The following is a 12,110-nucleotide window of genomic DNA, read 5'->3' as shown; positions in this document are numbered from 1 at the left end:
ATGCTTCAGAAATGTGGAAAATGGTCCGTTTTCAAATGTTTTATTTTTGAACGTCAGTTCACATTTGTAGGTGGATCATCAGTGTTAGAGCTAAAATTAGCATGTTTAAAGTGATTTTCATGCTTCCAGGGGCTCAGGAAGTTAATTAAATACCATTTGCAGGCATTTAATGTTCGAGCAAAAACGGCTGATTTTCGACAACAGAGATAACACCCCCCCATTACGTCATGCTTCAGAAATGTGGAAAATGGTCCGTTTTCAAATGTTTTATTTTTGAACGTCAGTTCACATTTGTAGGTGGATCATCAGTGTTAGAGCTAAAATTAGCATGTTTAAAGTGATTTTCATGCTTCCAGGGGCTCAGGAAGTTAATTAAATACCATTTGCAGGCATTTAATGTTCGAGCAAAAACGGCTGATTTTCGACAACAGAGATAACACCCCCCCATTACGTCATGCTTCAGAAATGTGGAAAATGGTCCGTTTTCAAATGTTTTATTTTTGAACGTCAGTTCACATTTGTAGGTGGATCATCAGTGTTAGAGCTAAAATTAGCATGTTTAAAGTGATTTTCATGCTTCCAGGGGCTCGGGAAGTGAAATAAATACCATTTGGAGGCATTTAATGTTCGAGCAACAACGGCTGATTTTCGACAAAAGAGATAACACCCCCCCATTACGTCATGCTTCAGAAATGTGGAAAATGGTCCGTTTTCAAATGTTTTATTTTTGAACGTCAGTTCACATTTGTAGGTGGATCATCAGTGTTAGAGCTAAAATTAGCATGTTTAAAGTGATTTTCATGCTTCCAGGGGCTCAGGAAGTTAATTAAATACCATTTGCAGGCATTTAATGTTCGAGCAAAAACGGCTGATTTTCGACAAAAGAGATAACACCCCCCCATTACGTCATGCTTCAGAAATGTGGAAAATGGTCCGTTTTCAAAATGTTTTATTTTTGAACGTCAGTTCACATTTGTAGGTGGATCATCAGTGTTAGAGCTAAAATTAGCATGTTTAAAGTGATTTTCATGCTTCCAGGGGCTCGCGAAGTGAAATAAATACCATTTGGAGGCATTTAATGTTCGAGCAAAAACGGCTGATTTTCGACAAAAGAGATAACACCCCCCCATTACGTCATGCTTCAGAAATGTGGAAAATGGTCCGTTTTCAAATGTTTTATTTTTGAACGTCAGTTCACATTTGTAGGTGGATCATCAGTGTTAGAGCTAAAATTAGCATGTTTAAATTGATTTTCATGCTTCCAGGGGCCCAAAACACAAGATTTATGGAATGGTTAAAAGTGCATGAAAATGGCCAATTTACTCACTCTGAGTTCTCAAAAAGGGTTTCTTCACCCCGGGAAGTTAATTAAATACCATTTGGAGGCATTTAATGTTCGAGCAAAAACGGCTGATTTTCGACAAAAGAGATAACACCCCCCATTACGTCATGCTTCAGAAATGTGGAAAATGGTCTGTTTTCAAATGTTTTATTTTTGAACGTCAGTTCACATTTGTAGGTGGATCATCAGTGTTAGAGCTAAAATTAGCATGTTTAAAGTGATTTTCATGCTTCCAGGGGCTCGGGAAGTTAATTAAATACCATTTGGAGGCATTTAATGTTCGAGCAAAAACGGCTGATTTTCGACAAAAGAGATAACACCCCCCCATTACGTCATGCTTCAGAAATGTGGAAAATGGTCCGTTTTCAAATGTTTTATTTTTGAACGTCAGTTCACATTTGTAGGTGGATCATCAGTGTTAGAGCTAAAATTAGCATGTTTAAAGTGATTTTCATGCTTCCAGGAGCCCAAAACACAAGATTTATGGAGTGGTTAAAAGTGCATGAAAATGGCCAATTTACTCACTCTGAGTTCTCAAAAAGGGTTTCTTCACCCCGGGAAGTGAAATAAATACCATTTGGAGGCATTTAATGTTCGAGCAAAAACGGCTGATTTTCGACAAAAGAGATAACACCCCCCCATTACGTCATGCTTCAGAAATGTGGAAAATGGTCCGTTTTCAAATGTTTTATTTTTGAACGTCAGTTCACATTTGTAGGTGGATCATCAGTGTTAGAGCTAAAATTAGCATGTTTAAAGTGATTTTCATGCTTCCAGGGGCTCGGGAAGTTAGTTAAATACCATTTGGAGGCATTTAATGTTCGAGCAAAAACGGCTGATTTTCGACAAAAGAGATAACACCCCCCCATTACGTCATGCTTCAGAAATGTGGAAAATGGTCCGTTTTCAAATGTTTTATTTTTGAACGTCAGTTCACATTTGTAGGTGGATCATCAGTGTTAGAGCTAAAATTAGCATGTTTAAAGTTATTTTCATGCTTCCAGGGGCTCGGGAAGTTAATTAAATACCATTTGGAGGCATTTAATGTTCGAGCAAAAACGGCTGATTTTCGACAAAAGAGATAACACCCCCCCCCCCATTACGTCATGCTTCAGAAATGTGGAAAATGGTCCGTTTTCAAATGTTTTATTTTTGAACGTCAGTTCACATTTGTAGGTGGATCATCAGTGTTAGAGCTAAAATTAGCATGTTTAAAGTGATTTTCATGCTTCCAGGGGCTCGGGAAGTTAATTAAATACCATTTGGAGGCATTTAATGTTCGAGCAAAAACGGCTGATTTTCGACAAAAGAGATAACACCCCCCCATTACGTCATGCTTCAGAAATGTGGAAAATGGTCCTTTTTCAAATGTTTTATTTTTGAACGTCAGTTCACATTTGTAGGTGGATCATCAGTGTTAGAGCTAAAATTAGCATGTTTAAAGTGATTTTCATGCTTCCAGGGGCTCGGGAAGTTAATTAAATACCATTTGGAGGCATTTAATGTTCGAGCAAAAACGGCTTCGAGAAAAAGAGATAACACCCCCCCCATTACGTCATGCTTCAGAAATGTGGAAAATGGTCCTTTTTCAAATGTTTTATTTTTGAACGTCAGTTCACATTTGTAGGTGGATCATCAGTGTTAGAGCTAAAATTAGCATGTTTAAAGTGATTTTCATGCTTCCAGGGGCCCAAAACACAAGATTTATGGAATGGTTAAAAGTGCATGAAAATGGCCAATTTACTCACTCTGAGTTCTCAAAAAGGGTTTCTTCACCCCGGGAAGTTAATTAAATACCATTTGGAGGCATTTAATGTTCGAGCAAAAACGGCTGATTTTCGACAAAAGAGATAACACCCCCCCATTACGTCATGCTTCAGAAATGTGGAAAATGGTCCGTTTTCAAATGGTTTATTTTTGAACGTCAGTTCACATTTGTAGGTGGATCATCAGTGTTAGAGCTAAAATTAGCATGTTTAAAGTGATTTTCATGCTTCCAGGGGCCCAAAACACAAGATTTATGGAATGGTTAAAAGTGCATGAAAATGGCCAATTTACTCACTCTGAGTTCTCAAAAAGGGTTTCTTCACCCCGGGAAGTTAATTAAATACCATTTGGAGGCATTTAATGTTCGAGCAAAAACGGCTGATTTTCGACAAAAGAGATAACACCCCCCATTACGTCATGCTTCAGAAATGTGGAAAATGGTCCGTTTTCAAATGTTTTATTTTTGAACGTCAGTTCACATTTGTAGGTGGATCATCAGTGTTACAGCTAAAATTAGCATGTTTAAAGTGATTTTCATGCTTCCAGGGGCTCGGGAAGTTAATTAAATACCATTTGGAGGCATTTAATGTTCGAGCAAAAACGGCTGATTTTCGACAACAGAGATAACACCCCCCCATTACGTCATGCTTCAGAAATGTGGAAAATGGTCCGTTTTCAAATGTTTTATTTTTGAACGTCAGTTCACATTTGTAGGTGGATCATCAGTGTTAGAGCTAAAATTAGCATGTTTAAAGTGATTTTCATGCTTCCAGGGGCTCGGGAAGTTAATTAAATACCATTTGGAGGCATTTAATGTTCGAGCAAAAACGGCTGATTTTCGACAAAAGAGATAACACCCCCCCATTACGTCATGCTTCAGAAATGTGGAAAATGGTCCGTTTTCAAATGTTTTATTTTTGAACGTCAGTTCACATTTGTAGGTGGATCATCAGTGTTAGAGCTAAAATTAGCATGTTTAAAGTGATTTTCATGCTTCCAGGGGCTCAGGAAGTTAATTAAATACCATTTGCAGGCATTTAATGTTCGAGCAAAAACGGCTGATTTTCGACAAAAGAGATAACACCCCCCCATTACGTCATGCTTCAGAAATGTGGAAAATGGTCCGTTTTCAAAATGTTTTATTTTTGAACGTCAGTTCACATTTGTAGGTGGATCATCAGTGTTAGAGCTAAAATTAGCATGTTTAAAGTGATTTTCATGCTTCCAGGGGCTCGCGAAGTGAAATAAATACCATTTGGAGGCATTTAATGTTCGAGCAAAAACGGCTGATTTTCGACAAAAGAGATAACACCCCCCCATTACGTCATGCTTCAGAAATGTGGAAAATGGTCCGATTTCAAATGTTTTATTTCTGAACGTCAGTTCACATTTGTAGGTGGATCATCAGTGTTAGAGCTAAAATTAGCATGTTTAAATTGATTTTCATGCTTCCAGGGGCCCAAAACACAAGATTTATGGAATGGTTAAAAGTGCATGAAAATGGCCAATTTACTCACTCTGAGTTCTCAAAAAGGGTTTCTTCACCCCGGGAAGTTAATTAAATACCATTTGGAGGCATTTAATGTTCGAGCAAAAACGGCTGATTTGCGACAAAAGAGATAACACCCCCCATTACGTCATGCTTCAGAAATGTGGAAAATGGTCCGTTTTCAAATGTTTTATTTTTGAACGTCAGTTCACATTTGTAGGTGGATCATCAGTGTTAGTGCTAAAATTAGCATGTTTAAAGTGATTTTCATGCTTCCAGGGGCTCGGGAAGTGAAATAAATACCATTTGGAGGCATTTAATGTTCGAGCAAAAACGGCTGATTTTCGACAAAAGAGATAACACCCCCCCATTACGTCATGCTTCAGAAATGTGGAAAATGGTCCGTTTTCAAATGTTTTATTTTTGAACGTCAGTTCACATTTGTAGGTGGATCATCAGTGTTAGAGCTAAAATTAGCATGTTTAAAGTGATTTTCATGCTTCCAGGGGCTCGGGAAGTTAATTAAATACCATTTGGAGGCATTTAATGTTCGAGCAAAAACGGCTGATTTTCGACAAAAGAGATAACACCCCCCCATTACGTCATGCTTCAGAAATGTGGAAAATGGTCCGTTTTCAAATGTTTTATTTTTGAACGTCAGTTCACATTTGTAGGTGGATCATCAGTGTTAGAGCTAAAATTAGCATGTTTAAAGTGATTTTCATGCTTCCAGGGGCTCGGGAAGTTAATTAAATACCATTTGGAGGCATTTAATGTTCGAGCAAAAACGGCTGATTTTCGACAAAAGAGATAACACCCCCCCATTACGTCCTGCTTCAGAAATGTGGAAAATGGTCCGTTTTCAAATGTTTTATTTTTGAACGTCAGTTCACATTTGTAGGTGGATCATCAGTGTTAGAGCTAAAATTAGCATGTTTAAAGTGATTTTCATGCTTCCAGGGGCTCGGGAAGTTAATTAAATACCATTTGGAGGCATTTAATGTTCGAGCAAAAACGGCTGATTTTCGACAAAAGAGATAACACCCCCCCATTACGTCATGCTTCAGAAATGTGGAAAATGGTCCGTTTTCAAATGTTTTATTTTTGAACGTCAGTTCACATTTGTAGGTGGATCATCAGTGTTAGAGCTAAAATTAGCATGTTTAAAGTGATTTTCATGCTTCCAGGGGCCCAAAACACAAGATTTATGGAATGGTTAAAAGTGCATGAAAATGGCCAATTTACTCACTCTGAGTTCTCAAAAAGGGTTTCTTCACCCCGGGAAGTTAATTAAATACCATTTGGAGGCATTTAATGTTCGAGCAAAAACGGCTGATTTTCGACAAAAGAGATAACACCCCCCCATTACGTCATGCTTCAGAAATGTGGAAAATGGTCCGTTTTCAAATGTTTTATTTTTGAACGTCAGTTCACATTTGTAGGTGGATCATCAGTGTTAGAGCTAAAATTAGCATGTTTAAAGTGATTTTCATGCTTCAGGGGCTCGGGAAGTTAATTAAATACCATTTGGAGGCATTTATTGTTCGAGCAAAAACGGCTGATTTTCGACAAAAGAGATTACACCCCCCCATTACGTCATGCTTCAGAAATATGGAAAATGGTCCTTTTTCAAATGTTTTATTTTTGAACGTCAGTTCACATTTGTAGGTGGATCATCAGTGTTAGAGCTAAAATTAGCATGTTTAAAGTGATTTTCATGCTTCCAGGGGCCCAAAACACAAGATTTATGGAATGGTTAAAAGTGCATGAAAATGGCCAATTTACTCACTCTGAGTTCTCAAAAAGGGTTTCTTCACCCCGGGAAGTTAATTAAATACCATTTGGAGGCATTTAATGTTCGAGCAAAAACGGCTGATTTTCGACAAAAGAGATAACACCCCCCCATTACGTCATGCTTCAGAAATGTGGAAAATGGTCCGTTTTCAAATGTTTTATTTTTGAACGTCAGTTCACATTTGTAGGTGGATCATCAGTGTTAGAGCTAAAATTAGCATGTTTAAAGTGATTTTCATGCTTCCAGGGGCTCGGGAAGTGAAATAAATACCATTTGGAGGCATTTAATGTTCGAGCAAAAACGGCTGATTTTCGACAAAAGAGATAACACCCCCCCATTACGTCATGCTTCAGAAATGTGGAAAATGGTCCGTTTTCAAATGTTTTATTTTTGAACGTCAGTTCACATTTGTAGGCGGATCATCAGTGTTAGAGCTAAAATTAGCATGTTTAAATTGATTTTCATGCTTCCAGGGGCTCGGGAAGTTAATTAAATACCAATTGGAGGCATTTAATGTTCGAGCAAAAACGGCTGATTTTCGACAAAAGAGATAACACCCCCCCCCATTACGTCATGCTTCAGAAATGTGGAAAATGGTCCGTTTTCAAATGTTTTATTTTTGAACGTCAGTTCACATTTGTAGGTGGATCATCAGTGTTAGAGCTAAAATTAGCATGTTTAAAGTGATTTTCATGCTTCCAGGGGCTCGGGAAGTTAATTAAATACCATTTGGAGGCATTTAATGTTCGAGCAAAAACGGCTGATTTTCGACAAAAGAGATAACACCCCCCCATTACGTCATGCTTCAGAAATGTGGAAAATGGTCCGTTTTCAAATGTTTTATTTTTGAACGTCAGTTCACATTTGTAGGTGGATCATCAGTGTTAGAGCTAAAATTAGCATGTTTAACGTGATTTTCATGCTTCCAGGGGCCCAAAACACAAGATTTATGGAATGGTTAAAAGTGCATGAAAATGGCCAATTTACTCACTCTGAGTTCTCAAAAAGGGTTTCTTCACCCCGGGAAGTTAATTAAATACCATTTGGAGGCATTTAATGTTCGAGCAAAAACGGCTGATTTTCGACAAAAGAGATAACACCCCCCCATTACGTCATGCTTCAGAAATGTGGAAAATGGTCCGTTTTCAAATGTTTTATTTTTGAACGTCAGTTCACATTTGTAGGTGGATCATCAGTGTTAGAGCTAAAATTAGCATGTTTAAAGTGATTTTCATGCTTCCAGGGGCTCGGGAAGTGAAATAAATACCATTTGGAGGCATTTAATGTTCGAGCAAAAACGGCTGATTTTCGACAAAAGAGATAACACCCCCCCATTACGTCATGCTTAAGAAATGTGGAAAATGGTCCGTTTTCAAATGTTTTATTTTTGAACGTCAGTTCACATTTGTAGGTGGATCATCAGTGTTAGAGCTAAAATTAGCATGTTTAAATTGATTTTCATGCTTCCAGGGGCCCAAAACACAAGATTTATGGAATGGTTAAAAGTGCATGAAAATGGCCAATTTACTCACTCTGAGTTCTCAAAAAGGGTTTCTTCACCCCGGGAAGTTAATTAAATACCATTTGGAGGCATTTAATGTTCGAGCAAAAACGGCTGATTTTCGACAAAAGAGATAACACCCCCCATTACGTCATGCTTCAGAAATGTGGAAAATGGTCTGTTTTCAAATGTTTTATTTTTGAACGTCAGTTCACATTTGTAGGTGGATCATCAGTGTTAGAGCTAAAATTAGCATGTTTAAAGTGATTTTCATGCTTCCAGGGGCTCGGGAAGTTAATTAAATACCATTTGGAGGCATTTAATGTTCGAGCAAAAACGGCTGATTTTCGACAAAAGAGATAACACCCCCCCATTACGTCATGCTTCAGAAATGTGGAAAATGGTCCGTTTTCAAATGTTTTATTTTTGAACGTCAGTTCACATTTGTAGGTGGATCATCAGTGTTAGAGCTAAAATTAGCATGTTTAAAGTGATTTTCATGCTTCCAGGAGCCCAAAACACAAGATTTATGGAATGGTTAAAAGTGCATGAAAATGGCCAATTTACTCACTCTGAGTTCTCAAAAAGGGTTTCTTCACCCCGGGAAGTGAAATAAATACCATTTGGAGGCATTTAATGTTCGAGCAAAAACGGCTGATTTTCGACAAAAGAGATAACACCCCCCCATTACGTCATGCTTCAGAAATGTGGAAAATGGTCCGTTTTCAAATGTTTTATTTTTGAACGTCAGTTCACATTTGTAGGTGGATCATCAGTGTTAGAGCTAAAATTAGCATGTTTAAAGTGATTTTCATGCTTCCAGGGGCTCGGGAAGTTAGTTAAATACCATTTGGAGGCATTTAATGTTCGAGCAAAAACGGCTGATTTTCGACAAAAGAGATAACACCCCCCCATTACGTCATGCTTCAGAAATGTGGAAAATGGTCCGTTTTCAAATGTTTTATTTTTGAACGTCAGTTCACATTTGTAGGTGGATCATCAGTGTTAGAGCTAAAATTAGCATGTTTAAAGGTATTTTCATGCTTCCAGGGGCTCGGGAAGTTAATTAAATACCATTTGGAGGCATTTAATGTTCGAGCAAAAACGGCTGATTTTCGACAAAAGAGATAACACCCCCCCCCATTACGTCATGCTTCAGAAATGTGGAAAATGGTCCGTTTTCAAATGTTTTATTTTTGAACGTCAGTTCACATTTGTAGGTGGATCATCAGTGTTAGAGCTAAAATTAGCATGTTTAAAGTGATTTTCATGCTTCCAGGGGCTCGGGAAGTTAATTAAATACCATTTGGAGGCATTTAATGTTCGAGCAAAAACGGCTGATTTTCGACAAAAGAGATAACACCCCCCCATTACGTCATGCTTCAGAAATGTGGAAAATGGTCCTTTTTCAAATGCTTTATTTTTGAACGTCAGTTCACATTTGTAGGTGGATCATCAGTGTTAGAGCTAAAATTAGCATGTTTAAAGTGATTTTCATGCTTCCAGGGGCTCGGGAAGTTAATTAAATACCATTTGGAGGCATTTAATGTTCGAGCAAAAACGGCTTCGACAAAAGAGATAACACCCCCCCATTACGTCATGCTTCAGAAATGTGGAAAATGGTCCTTTTTCAAATGTTTTATTTTTGAACGTCAGTTCACATTTGTAGGTGGATCATCAGTGTTAGAGCTAAAATTAGCATGTTTAAAGTGATTTTCATGCTTCCAGGGGCCCAAAACACAAGATTTATGGAATGGTTAAAAGTGCATGAAAATGGCCAATTTACTCACTCTGAGTTCTCAAAAAGGGTTTCTTCACCCCGGGAAGTTAATTAAATACCATTTGGAGGCATTTAATGTTCGAGCAAAAACGGCTGATTTTCGACAAAAGAGATAACACCCCCCCATTACGTCATGCTTCAGAAATGTGGAAAATGGTCCGTTTTCAAATGGTTTATTTTTGAACGTCAGTTCACATTTGTAGGTGGATCATCAGTGTTAGAGCTAAAATTAGCATGTTTAAAGTGATTTTCATGCTTCCAGGGGCCCAAAACACAAGATTTATGGAATGGTTAAAAGTGCATGAAAATGGCCAATTTACTCACTCTGAGTTCTCAAAAAGGGTTTCTTCACCCCGGGAAGTTAATTAAATACCATTTGGAGGCATTTAATGTTCGAGCAAAAACGGCTGATTTTCGACAAAAGAGATAACACCCCCCATTACGTCATGCTTCAGAAATGTGGAAAATGGTCCGTTTTCAAATGTTTTATTTTTGAACGTCAGTTCACATTTGTAGGTGGATCATCAGTGTTACAGCTAAAATTAGCATGTTTAAAGTGATTTTCATGCTTCCAGGGGCTCGGGAAGTTAATTAAATACCATTTGGAGGCATTTAATGTTCGAGCAAAAACGGCTGATTTTCGACAAAAGAGATAACACCCCCCCATTACGTCATGCTTCAGAAATGTGGAAAATGGTCCGTTTTCAAATGTTTTATTTTTGAACGTCAGTTCACATTTGTAGGTGGATCATCAGTGTTAGAGCTAAAATTAGCATGTTTAAAGTGATTTTCATGCTTCCAGGTGCTCGGGAAGTTAATTAAATACCATTTGGAGGCATTTAATGTTCGAGCAAAAACGGCTGATTTTCGACAAAAGAGATAACACCCCCCCATTACGTCATGCTTCAGAAATGTGGAAAATGGTCCGTTTTCAAATGTTTTATTTTTGAACGTCAGTTCACATTTGTAGGTGGATCATCAGTGTTAGAGCTAAAATTAGCATGTTTAAAGTGATTTTCATGCTTCCAGGGGCTCAGGAAGTTAATTAAATACCATTTGCAGGCATTTAATGTTCGAGCAAAAACGGCTGATTTTCGACAAAAGAGATAACACCCCCCCATTACGTCATGCTTCAGAAATGTGGAAAATGGTCCGTTTTCAAAATGTTTTATTTTTGAACGTCAGTTCACATTTGTAGGTGGATCATCAGTGTTAGAGCTAAAATTAGCATGTTTAAAGTGATTTTCATGCTTCCAGGGGCTCGCGAAGTGAAATAAATACCATTTGGAGGCATTTAATGTTCGAGCAAAAACGGCTGATTTTCGACAAAAGAGATAACACCCCCCCATTACGTCATGCTTCAGAAATGTGGAAAATGGTCCGTTTTCAAATGTTTTATTTCTGAACGTCAGTTCACATTTGTAGGTGGATCATCAGTGTTAGAGCTAAAATTAGCATGTTTAAATTGATTTTCATGCTTCCAGGGGCCCAAAACACAAGATTTATGGAATGGTTAAAAGTGCATGAAAATGGCCAATTTACTCACTCTGAGTTCTCAAAAAGGGTTTCTTCACCCCGGGAAGTTAATTAAATACCATTTGGAGGCATTTAATGTTCGAGCAAAAACGGCTGATTTTCGACAAAAGAGATAACACCCCCCATTACGTCATGCTTCAGAAATGTGGAAAATGGTCCGTTTTCAAATGTTTTATTTTTGAACGTCAGTTCACATTTGTAGGTGGATCATCAGTGTTAGTGCTAAAATTAGCATGTTTAAAGTGATTTTCATGCTTCCAGGGGCTCGGGAAGTGAAATAAATACCATTTGGAGGCATTTAATGTTCGAGCAAAAACGGCTGATTTTCGACAAAAGAGATAACACCCCCCCATTACGTCATGCTTCAGAAATGTGGAAAATGGTCCGTTTTCAAATGTTTTATTTTTGAACGTCAGTTCACATTTGTAGGTGGATCATCAGTGTTAGAGCTAAAATTAGCATGTTTAAAGTGATTTTCATGCTTCCAGGGGCTCGGGAAGTTAATTAAATACCATTTGGAGGCATTTAATGTTCGAGCAAAAACGGCTGATTTTCCACAAAAGAGATAACACCCCCCCATTACGTCATGCTTCAGAAATGTGGAAAATGGTCCGTTTTCAAATGTTTTATTTTTGAACGTCAGTTCACATTTGTAGGTGGATCATCAGTGTTAGAGCTAAAATTAGCATGTTTAAAGTGATTTTCATGCTTCCAGGGGCTCGGGAAGTTAATTAAATACCATTTGGAGGCATTTAATGTTCGAGCAAAAACGGCTGATTTTCGACAAAAGAGATAACACCCCCCCATTACGTCATGCTTCAGAAATGTGGAAAATGGTCCGTTTTCAAATGTTTTATTTTTGAACGTCAGTTCACATTTGTAGGTGGATCATCAGTGTTA

This window comes from Lissotriton vulgaris, unplaced genomic scaffold, assembly GCF_964263255.1.
Source record: "Lissotriton vulgaris unplaced genomic scaffold, aLisVul1.2 SCAFFOLD_496, whole genome shotgun sequence".
Lineage (NCBI taxonomy): Eukaryota > Metazoa > Chordata > Amphibia > Caudata > Salamandridae > Lissotriton > Lissotriton vulgaris.
Note: the sequence above shows the minus strand (reverse complement) of the source record.